The sequence below is a fragment of the Meriones unguiculatus genome, chromosome 1 (genome assembly GCF_030254825.1).
Source record: "Meriones unguiculatus strain TT.TT164.6M chromosome 1, Bangor_MerUng_6.1, whole genome shotgun sequence".
NCBI classification, from domain to species: Eukaryota; Metazoa; Chordata; class Mammalia; order Rodentia; family Muridae; genus Meriones; species Meriones unguiculatus.
The window spans coordinates 45,138,283-45,148,145 of record NC_083349.1 but is presented as its reverse complement, the minus strand read 5'-3'; the positions used below and the strand labels follow the sequence as shown (position 1 = coordinate 45,148,145).

The 9,863-nt window shown below is 44.9% G+C and overlaps 1 long non-coding RNA gene across 1 annotated transcript; it reads right to left on the bottom strand.

Annotated features, from left to right (window-relative positions):
* Nucleotides 1–1,653: 1,653 nt before the first annotated feature.
* On the bottom strand, nt 1,654–7,337 carry LOC132647198 (uncharacterized). Its single transcript, XR_009585523.1, has 2 exons — nt 7,211–7,337; nt 1,654–1,816 (listed from the first exon to the last, which is right to left on the bottom strand). It is a non-coding gene; the product is annotated as an uncharacterized LOC132647198 (long non-coding RNA).
* Between the last annotated feature and the right edge of the window lie 2,526 nt (nt 7,338–9,863).

Below are 9,863 nucleotides of genomic sequence, written 5' to 3'. Positions count from 1 at the left end.
TGCTGAGCCATCTCTCCAGCCCCTGTGTAGCCTTGGTTGTTCTGGACTCGCTTTTGTAGACCAGGCTGGCCTCCAACTCACATAAATCCACCTGCCTCTGCCTCCCTGAATGCTGGGATTACAGGTATGTTCCCTCACGCCCATCTATGCTTCACTTTATATGTAATTTATACACACAACATGTTAACATCCTTTAAGTATTCTGATTCTGGTCTGAAGTTGGGCTCAGGAATACGCTTCCTACCAGGCACATCATGTTGAGAAGTAATCCACATACTTTAAAGACCTCCGTCAACTGTGCCAGGAGACCCAGTTCATTAGTAAATCTTGTTGCCTCGGTGCTTACTAGTCGCACAGAGAAGCTGGCCAAGGGTGGGCACAGAGGAAGAGCAGAGACAGGCCATTCTGCAGCTCTCCCTCAGTTGACTGACATCTTGTGACTGTGGATGTAAAGTAACGGCCACCCTTATGAATAATGTATATGATATTTTAGGGATTATTTAATGTATTTTTTATTCTCTTTAAATCAAGATGCCATAGGCTCCCCATCCTTTTAATCAATGAATTTCAGTGCTTCAGGGGCAGGACAGTCACTGGCTAGAACACCAAAGTCATCGCTCAGCATTGACTGTCAAATGAAGCTTTTTATGTATCGTATCCCCCAGAGGGGAGGGGGGTGGGCAGGGAGGAGGAGGGGAAAGAGCTGTTGAAAGCCAGGCTACATCAAGAGAGAAAAAGAATTTCTAAATTTCCAAAGCTCTCTTTATATAGCATTCCTTTCTAATCTTACTGGGGTCTTATAAGAAGATGAAACCTGAAAAAGACTCCGCTCTTCATATTTTCTTGAGTTTTTCTCTGCAACCAAGTACTCAGTGAGTGGGTTGCATGTCTTCCCTTCAATGATGTCAAGTTCTCTAAGCATTAAAACAAGGAAGCTGACCGTAATATCCAGCTCCTCTGTGTCTGTATGTATTTTCTGACTTCTAGATCTCAGTGCTTTGAAAGAAATATCCTAGAGCCCCTTGTATTTTATTCATTCTTTAGGATATTGAATGTTCCTTTTGAATTTAAATTTTATTTTTTATCAAAGCAGTGGTTTTTTTTTTTTTTTTTTTTTTGTAGTTAAATTGCTTAAAACAACAAGAAACAACAAGAAACCCCAAATACCAACCACATAGTCCTGTGTCCGGTGTCTTTCTTTCTTTAAATTCCCACTCCCTGGGGTTAAGTACTTCAAACTCTTTTTGCTTTATGTTTTGGTGGTTACCTCCATATTTTTTTATTTTTTAGTTTTTCTGTCTTTTTTTTCTTTTACAGCCTGATTGGATCCCCCTCCCAGTCCCACCCTTACACTCCCCCCATTCCCCATCTCCTTCTCCTCACAGAGAGGCTACCATCCCACCCCGATACATCAAGTCTCATCCTCTCCCACTGGGGCCAGACAAGGCAGCTCAGCTAAGGGAAAGGGATCCGAAGGCAGGGAATAGTGTCAAAGGTATCCCTTAATCCCACGGCTAGGGGACCCACATGAGGACCAGTCTGCACATCTGCTCCATGTGTGCAGGGGGTCTAGGGTCTGTCCCGTGCAAGCTCTTTGGTTGGTGGTTTAGTCTTTGCGAGCCCCAATGGGCCCAGGTCAGCTTCCTCTGTAGGTCTTCTTGTGGTGTCCTTGACCCCTCTGGCTGCCTCAATCCTTCCTCCAATTCTTCTACAAGACTCCCAGAGCTCAGCCTATTGTTTGGCTGTGGCTCTCTGCATCCATTTCCATCGGTTGCCAGATGAAGCCTCTCAGATGACAGTTATGTTAGGATCCTGTCTGCAAGCACAGCAAAGTATGACCAATGCTCTCAGGGGTTCAGTCTCTTGCATGGCGTAGGTCTAAAGTTGGGCCAGTCATTGGTTGACCCTCCCCTCAATCTCTGCTTCATCTTTAATCCTACACTTCTTGTAGGCAAGACTAATTTGGGGCTGAAGGTTTTAAGGGTGGGTTGGTGTCCCCTTCCCTCTACTAGAAGTCCTACCTGGCTACAAGAGGTGGTAACTTCGAACCCCCTACCCCCTGCTGTTAGGGTTACCCTAGCAAAGTGACCCTAGGGTCACCCCCAATAGATTCCTGGGAGCCTCCTCTGTACCAGAGATGCCCACTGTGTCACCATTTTTTTTCATTCTCACTCTGTGTCTTCCCCCCTCACTCTCCCTACACTTGATTTCTGCCCCCTGTTACCCTGCCTTGCTCTCTCTCCCACAAAGCTCCTTCTCTCCATCTATTTCATGTGTCTGTTTTATTTCCTCTTCTGAATGAGTTTCACGGATCTTCTCTTGGGCCCTCCTTGGCTTCTTTGGGACTGTGGTTGTAGCATGTTATCCTGTACTTTATGGCTAATGTCCACTTATAAGTGAGTACATGCTGAGCATGTCTTTCTTGGTCTGAGTTACCTCATTCAGGATGATCTTTAATGCAATTCTGATCAGAATTCCAACACAATTCTTTATAGACCTGGAAAGAGTAATTTTTAACTTCATATGGGAAAATTAAAAAAAAAAAAAAACGAAAACCATGATAGCTAAAACCATACTACACAATAAAAGGACTTCAGGAGGTATCATCATGCTTTCAAGATGTACTACAAAACAATAGTAATAAAAACTGCATGGTATTGGCGTAAAAACAGACAGGTAGATGAATGGAATTGAATCAAAGACCCAGAAATAAACCCACAACACCTATGGACACTTGAGTTTTGACAAAAAAAGCCAAAACCAAACAATGGAATAAATAAAGCATCTTCAACAACTGAGGCTAGTCTAACTGGATGTCTCCATGTAGAAGAATGCAAATAGATCCATATTTATCACCCTACATAAAACTTAAATCCAAGTGAATCAAAGATTCACTTAGTCATCAGGGAAATATACATCAAAACGACTCTGAGATTCCATCTTACACTTGTCAGAATGGCTAAGATAAAAAACTCAAGTGACAGCACATACTGGCAAAGATGTGGAGCGAAGGAAACATTCCTCCTTTGCTGGTTGGAGTGCAAACATGTACAACCCCTGTGGAAATCAGTTGGCAAGTTCCTCAGAAAAGTGGGACTACATCTATCTCAAGATCCAGCTCTACCACTCCTAGACATATCCAAAAGATACTCCACCAGACAACAAGGACTCTTGTTCAACTATGATTGTAGCGGCTTTATTCATAATAGCCAGAAACAAGAAACAACACAGATGTCCCTCAACTGAAGAATGGATAGAGAAATTGTGGTGCATTTACACAGTGCAATACTACTCAGCTATTAAAAACAAAGATGTGATGCAATTTGCAGGCAAATGGATGAAACTAGAAAAGATCATTCTGAGTGAGGTAATCCATATTTTAAAAATGCATGAAACTTTGGCTTTTAAATTTTAAATGTTATTTCATAACATGACATTTAGAAATGACTTTGGGAAGAAATGGAAATAAATATTTATATCTAACATGCTATGTTTGTCATTAACAAGGTGGGGTTTTTAAATCCACAAACCCTATTTCCTCCTTTCTAGGCCAAACCCCCAGTCATGGGTTAGTGACTATTAAATACAATATGATGAACTAGACAATATGAAGTGCCTTCCAGTGAAAACGCTCTAATATCCATTCTAACTGAAGATCCAGATAGTAAATAAATGTGGAATATGCATGCAAAATGGTAAGAAAACATTACAGAGAAAGGAAAAAAAAAGCTAGGAAGGTAGAACTTGAGATGGTCTGTGATTTTTAACTAACATCATTATAGAGACAACTAATATGAAAGAGATGACTGGGCAAATGACCAAAGTCATTGGTACCCCAGTAAGAAAAGCAGAGTGATGGAGGGGCAGTGACAGGAAATCAGGCCAGAGAGCTCAGAGGAGGACAAAGCTCACTGTGGAAAGGGATGAGGGTCCAAAGGCAAAGGATCTTATATACAGTGGCTTTTACTCTAAGATGAAGCTTAAATAAAGGAGTGATCTAATTTCACACTGGCTTAAAGACTATTTTATCAAGAACAGACTGAAAGGCAAGACTGAAAGCTGGAATTTGGTGGCTAGTGTCAAACCCAAGTAAGGCACAGTGGGATCTGGACCACTGTGCAGAGGTAATGACAGTGAGAGTGTGGATTCTGGATATGCTCTGAAGGTAGAGTTAACAAGACTGGCTGATGGGCAGGCCTTGCCAATCCGGCAAGATAAGAACAGACAATGGCTATTTTGTCATGGGAAGTAGGATAGAAATGCTACTTCTTGTAATAGGGAAGTCTGGGAAAGAGCCTGTTGGGAATGGGGGATTCAGTTATGGAAACGCCAGGTTTGAGATGCCTATAGATTGCACAAATCAAACTGTGGACTAGACAGATGCTCAAATCTAGAGTTCACAGATATTAAGACTCAAGGAACTTGGGAGTTATTAACATAATGATACTTAAAGCCAGGAGACTAGATAAGAACACTGTTGTGCTGAATTCATTTTAAGAGAGAAGAGAAGCAGAGAGGCCTAAGGGTGGAGCTCAGCCTACCTGATGCCAGAGAGTCAAAGAATCATAGATAAAGAAGCCAGGTGTGGTGGCACACACCTTTAATCCCAGCACTCAGGGAGATAGAGGCAGGTGAATCTCTGTAAGATCAGCTTGGTCTACAGAGTGAGTTCCAGGACAGCCAAGACTACACAGAGAAACCCTGTCTCAAGAGAGAAAGAAAGAAAGAAAAGAAAAGAAAGAAGGAAGGAAGGAAGGAAGGAAGGAAGGAAGGAAGGAAGGAAGGAAGGAAGTCAAAAGAAAATGAAGATTTCCAGGGATCCAAGTAAAGTGTATCAAAAAGAAAATGCGCCCAAAGGCTGCCGACATTAAATAGCATGGAGACTGAGACTTGATAACACACTTAGCCAGGTGGGGGCTATTGGTGGCCTTGAAGAAAGCAGTTTCTGTGCAAGAGTGATATATGAGAGAAGAATGGTACCACAGAGAAATGTAACATGATGGGAATAGCAAAATCTTATCAGGAGTTTTGTTCTAAAGATGAGGTGAAAAGTGAGGTGAGATTTAAAAAGGAATGGAAAAAGATGTGGATCCTGGGTAGGAAAGGCCTTTCGGGATGCTAAATTAAAAGGGCATGCTGGGAGAGTGAGGACCCACTGAACTATTGTGTCAGGGCGAACGCATGGTCCTTAGAGAATGGAATGTCTGTTTCTAGCAATGAGAAGGAAAGGGGCTTACCCAGGCATGGATGTAATCGCTGGGTAGGAGCACCATAGAGAGCCTGTGGAGGCTTTCGGTCAGTTTATGCACACTTGGCACGTTGCATGGTCTCACATTAACTATTTCAGATGAACTGGAGGAAACCAAGAATGAATGAGGAATTGCTACGGGCTTGATCGGAAAAAAAGAAGGTGTGAAATAAGTCACGGTGGGCAGCAGGATCCATGCAGCCTCAAAGGTGCTTAGAGAGAGCAGGGTTGTCTCAAAGCATGTTGTACAAGTCTGTGGGGCAGAGAGTGCAGCTAGAACCTGTCCTGTGCAAAGGGAAGACAAGATGATGGTAAGGGAACAAACAGACGAGGATCAGCCTGACGCTACCCGTGTATAAACACTTCTAAACGTCAGAGGGCTCTGGCACCAACGTCACCGGGTCAGGTGTCTACAGGGAAGATTGGAACAGCTCCCCCTGAAAGCATCAACAGCAAGGATGTGGAGATGAGCACACAGGCCACTCACCTCGCTCCCGCGTCTTACCACTGACCCAGGAGAAAACATGGCAAGGAAAAGAAGGAGGATCTGCTTGAAAGATGAGGGTTTATCCCAAACACGCGGGAGACAGAGAAGGCTGCCTCGAGCTCGCTCAGCTCTCCTGTAACTGGCCAGCAGAAGCCTTCCCCTGGCCACCTCCCTCACTTCTACCTTGCCCAGAAGTCAGGTGAGGGCCGTATGGCTCAGTGGGCAAAGCTGCTTGTCCCCAAGCCTGCAGACCCGAGTTCAGCCCCCAGATCCCACATGGTGAAATTAAGAACCAACTCTGAAAGCTTTCCTTCACCTTCCACCTGTCTGATGTTGCACACAAATGCGCACATGAATGCATGCAGGTGGCACATATATATACTCATACACACGCTCACACACATACTCAAACATACATACATACACATATATACTCACATACTCATATATAAACACATGCACACATACACTCACACACATACTAAACATATACACACACGTACACAAATATATACTCACACACACTCACACAATACTCAAACATATTTACACACATATGCACACACACATACTCAAACATATGCACACACACACACACACTAAATCAATATAAAAAAATCAGGAGACATCAGACGTGGCAAGCAAAGGAAAGAGACTTTTTTTCTCAATCGATCTGTACTTTATGAAGGGCTGCCTGCGCAGAGACATTTTGGATTACTCAGAGGTTTGGAAGGTACACATTGCTTCTGTTCCTCAGTGGTTTTCATAAGCTGTCCATCTAAGGAAAAGGGAACAGGCTCGGACATTATAGGAAAATGCCAACCTCCAGGGACTCTAACCACGAGGGTCTTGAGACGTCACTAATGAGCAAGAAGCAGGGCCGCTAAACTGGCATGAAGAATGGGCTCTGAATCTCTGTGAGTTGACCATCACCAGTACAGAAATGTCTGCTCTAAAGTTCACTTTGGAATACAGGCACCGGAACAAGCTCTCTCCTCTGTTTAATCTCTTTGTTTGCTTTGGGTCTTTTGTTTGCTTGAGACAAGGCCTTACTGTATGTGTACCCCTGGCTGGCCTTGAACTCACTTCAAAGTATGTAGATTAGGCTGGCCTTGGGCTCGTAGGGGACTGCCTACCTTTGCCTCCCTGGTGCTGGGATTAAAGGTTTGCACCACCAACACCTGGCCCTTCTTTTTTGTTTGTCTGTTTGTTTTGGTTTTGCAAGATGTGGTTTCTCTTTGCAGCCCTGGCTCTCCTGGAACTCACTCTGTAGACCAGGCTGGCCTCCAACTCAGAGATCCACCTGCCTCTGCCTCCTGAGTGCTAGGGTTTAAGGTGTGTGTCACTGCTGCTGGGATGGCAAAAATGAAACTTTCTATGGATCTTTAGGGATGTTGGGGGAGTTGGGGAGCTCTCCAGTTTTGACCTTTGAGTAGGTGCATCAGGGACCCACTACACATCAGCACTTGGCCTACCATGAGAGATGCCACCAAAGCCTGAATTCATAGTGTCCCATGAGTCCATGGTAGTACAGATGCTGGAGGATTTTCATCTTTATCCAGCACAGGTCACCAAAGCTCAGGAGACTCCTGTCTGTTCAAGCTGGGGAAAAGAGGAGAAAAAGCACAATGGGTTCCTTATTGCCCTGTGCAAGGGGAAGAAAGGCACAGTGATCCCCCCCCCCCCATGGAAGGAAGATGGCAGTGTTTGAAAATCAGGGACAGCCAGAAGCATGTTAAATCACATGTTACCAGGAGCCCAGCAGTCATGATGGTCGCCTTAGACTGGAGTTAGGTGAGGTCTGGCTTAGACAGTTGTGTTATTATTTCTGATGCCTTTATACGCTTGAACGGCTATAAAAATAACTCTGTGGCTTATGAAGAGCAGGGGTCCGTGTCTCCAGGGTGGGAGTTCAAGGCCACGGTGCTAGCCGCCTGGCTGTCAGGTATAGACTTTCTGGTATATACAGAAAGTCTTCTGCCTTCCTGCTCTTCTGTCGCCTGGTGGAAGTGGCATGGGGCCTGTCGTTTACAAGGGCACACATCGTGGCTTAACAGTGTCCTCAACGTAGGAACCCAGACAGTCGGACCATGGCTCCGAGACCTCTCCCCAAATGCAAGTTGCTAAGTTACAATAAGGAGAACAGAGTATAGATTTCTAAAACAACAACTGTTTGCTACATGTTCACAAGAATGGTTGCTATTTTTTTTTTTAACAGAAATGATGAGACTACCAACGGTCTGAACTATAATGGTTTTCAAAGATTTTTTTTTTTCTTTCTCAAAAGTCTATGGTTAAAATGGAAAATGTGCTTTAGATGAACAGTTTTAAAATGGGACTATCCATCAGAATACCATTCAAGCCTTGTGTAACATACGTATCCTGGTTCCGGTCCTGGGCATTCCAATTCACTACCCGTGAGCCAGAGAGTGGACTTGTGGCTTACTCAGTTCTGCTGGTGATACGGAGGTACAAACTGATGGATCTCAGCCTTGGGTGCGCAGGAAAATATTGAGTAACTGGGTAGCCTGCAAAATGCCGGGGCCACAGCTTGGGTCAGCTGATTCGGAAGTTCTGGTTGGGGAGAGCTCAATCCGGGCATGCGTTTCTAAAGGTCGGGCACTCTGCTCGGCACTGTCAACGCGCTTGTCAAAACCCCCCAGTACCCAGCCCCCACCGACGTCATTCGGAATCAAGATCTCTGCACGGAGGCCCAGCATGGGGTCAATTTTGAGAATTGTGGTTCTAGATTAAGATCCCCCCCAATTCGGCTGCACGCTGGAGGCATGTGGGATAAACGTTACGGTGCTGACAGCCAGGCCCCCGGCTGTTCAGACTAAGCTGGAAGAGTATGTGGCCTGCCAATCAGTTTTAAAGATTTCCAATCATGTATAAAGCCTGAGAATCGCTGGTACCCAGGCCTGTGGGTAGCATCAGCATCACGTTCTGGAACATGTAGAAATGCAGATTCCTAGGTTACACCCTAAGAGCCGAGTCCCTGGAGGTGGAAGCCAGAACTCTATGTCTTAACAAGCCCTCGGGGGCATTCTGATCCTCACTAAGAGTCGAGAAGCAGGGGATTGGGCCTTGCTCATCAGTGCTAATCAGTCAGAAAGTGTTGGCCCACTGACATGTCAGGGGGAGCACCGAGAAAAGGCTGATAACATTCAAGAGCTCAGTGCAAGACCAGCCTGAGGTTGTGTGGAGTATATATACGAGGAAATGAAAAGCTCTGAAGCCCACCACACACACCGGGGCCTCTTTCGGCACTTAAAGGTACGTTATCTCCCAAAAGATCCCCCAACCTCTCATTAATTATAAAAACAATCCAACTGCTGTTGACAGCGGCTCTCCTAGGCTTGTGGAGAACACAATACAAATGACTACTTCTGCTGTCCTGTTAAAACTCACGTTCTTGAGCCGGACACCAATAGACTCTGCTTCTTTGGGTGCGGGGCGAGCACAGGGGATTTTAAACGAGCACTCATGCTACTGCCAGCTAAATGGTGGGCAACAGAATCAGAAAACAAACAAACAAACAAAACCCCATGGCTTTAGGGATTTGTTGCCTCATAGGAGAAGCTTGGAAGTCCTTCAGATTTCAGACGACTTCAGCTGCAAAAGGTCGGAGGTCCTTCATCAGTCTGTGATGGTCACAGATAACTCACCTGACCCGGGCTCAGCCCTTCTATCGGGCTCTGAAGTTTGGATTTGATGCCAGAGAAGCATCTCTTGTCTTGGGCTTTTCCCGTCTCCTCGTCGCACTGATGTCTGGCTTTGAGACCTCTGTGGCACCTTTGTCCTCTCTCAGGAAACTCTGCCGTGATGAAAAGTCCAGTTTGCTTCACCTGACCCACACAGTGACAAATCACGGGGTCCTTTCCTGACCAGAGTCCGAAACGCTACACACATTTGGCCTCTAGGCGGCGCTAGCCTTCAGGGAAACAAGGCTGTTTATGTAACAGATTGGCAGTTTAAGCGGCTGTATAAATGTCATTCTTTAAAAATAAAGAAGAAATCTCAGTTAACTCAAACAGGAGCAAATTAAAAAGTAGAGCGAAACATCTATTTCACGAACACAATTCACCCGCTGTCTCTGGTACTTCAAATTGATACCTTTTCTCCAAA